This window comes from Glycine max, chromosome 12 (assembly GCF_000004515.6).
Source record: "Glycine max cultivar Williams 82 chromosome 12, Glycine_max_v4.0, whole genome shotgun sequence".
Classification (NCBI taxonomy): Eukaryota; Viridiplantae; Streptophyta; class Magnoliopsida; order Fabales; family Fabaceae; genus Glycine; species Glycine max.
In genome coordinates this window covers 30,540,854-30,542,538 of record NC_038248.2, presented here as the reverse complement: position 1 = coordinate 30,542,538, position 1,685 = coordinate 30,540,854, and positions in this window count along the sequence as shown.

Here is a 1,685-nt window from a genome sequence, read left to right as displayed (position 1 = left end):
TAGGCAACGCTCTAACCTTTTTATGGATGAACTGAGGTGAACTTTAGTGGTGATGGCGGTGTGTCTATTGCCCGCTACCGTCCATCCCAATGCTGCTGTGGTGTCTCGCCTGCGCCTGCCTGGGGGCGCAACACTTCTAGATGAAAACTCGATTGGTAGGGGGCCTGATGACCCTGCTGGGGGCAACAGGCACTCCCTTGAACTGATAGAGACCCGTATTTAGAGCTTGACAACTCCAAGACCCTATTGGACTTCTTCGGGTCCACTGGGTGTCTTGCAGGCGCGATCCCTGCAAACAATAGATGGTATCAGAAATCAGTTGAACTATATGCATACTTACCTATGATGACGTGACCTTGCCGGGGGGGTACGGGCACCCTGTAGGACTGATAGAGGCCCGTAACCAGAGCTGGAAACCCCAGGGCCTTGTTGGACTTTTTCGGGTCCACTGGGTGTCTTGTGGGTGCGGTCCCTGCAAACAATAGATGGTATCAGAAATCAGTTGAACTATATGCATACTTACCCATTGTTGGGACGACACAGACCAACTGATACTTTTGCAGGGGGAGATTGGCATTGCGGTCGCTGGGCAGAATGTTGCTAAGTAGCAATGTCATCTATATCTGTGTAAGAGTGGTCATGTTAGTGCGCATGATCCGCACTCGTCTCTTTGCAGGCACGGGTGAAATCTTGCCCCGGTATGCATAGTAGCTGTGTGATAGCCTCCCTCTCTGGTTGTGCTCGCACAGTTGGCCCTCCTCCAATATCAGGGGATGGCCCAGGAACCGTTAAAAGGAAACTACTGGCCCCTTAACCGGAAGTGCAAGTCTCGGTTAAGCATTTAAGGGCAGAGGACCTTAAATTCTTTTAAGGTGTGGATGTCGAGCACACTGAAAATGAGGACACGTAGCCCTCTAAAGGTGAAGGCGTGCAGCCCTCTCAAGGCGAGGATGTGTAGTCCTTTGGAGGTGAGGGCGTGCAGCCCTCTGTTGGCGAGGATGTGTAGTCCTCTTCAAGGCGAGGACGTGTAGTCCTCTCAACGGTGAGGGTAACTAGTACCCAAGGTGAGGGCGTGTAGCCCTCTCAAGGCGAGGACATGTAGTCCTCTAGAGGTGAGGGCGTGCAGCCCTCTGATGGAAAGGACGTGTAGTCCTCTCAAGGCGAGGACGTGTAGTCCTCTCAACGGTGAGGGTAACTAGTACCCAAGGTGAGGGCGTGTAGCCCTCTCAAGGCGAGGACATGTAGTCCTCTAGACGTGAGGGCGTGCAGCCCTCTGATGGTGAGGACGTATAGTCCTCTCAAGGCGAGGACGTGTAGTCCTCTCAACGGCGAGGGTAACTAGTACCCAAGATGAGGGTGGTAGCCCTCTCAAGCAGACGTTCCCATGGACTATAAAGATGGTGAGGGCGTGCAGCCCTCTGATGGTGAGGACGTATAGTCCTCTCAAGGCGAGGACGTGTAGTCCTCTCAACGGCGAGGGTAACTAGTACCCAAGATGAGGGTGTGTAGCCCTCTCAAGGCGAGGACGTGTAGTCCTCTGATGGTGAGGGCGTGCAGCCCTCTGATGGTGAGGACGCGTAGTCCTCTCAAGGCGAGGACGTGTAGTCCTCTCAGCGGTGAGGGTAACTAGTACCCAAGGTGAGGGTGTGTAGCCCTCTCAAGGCGAGGACATGTAGTCCTCTAGA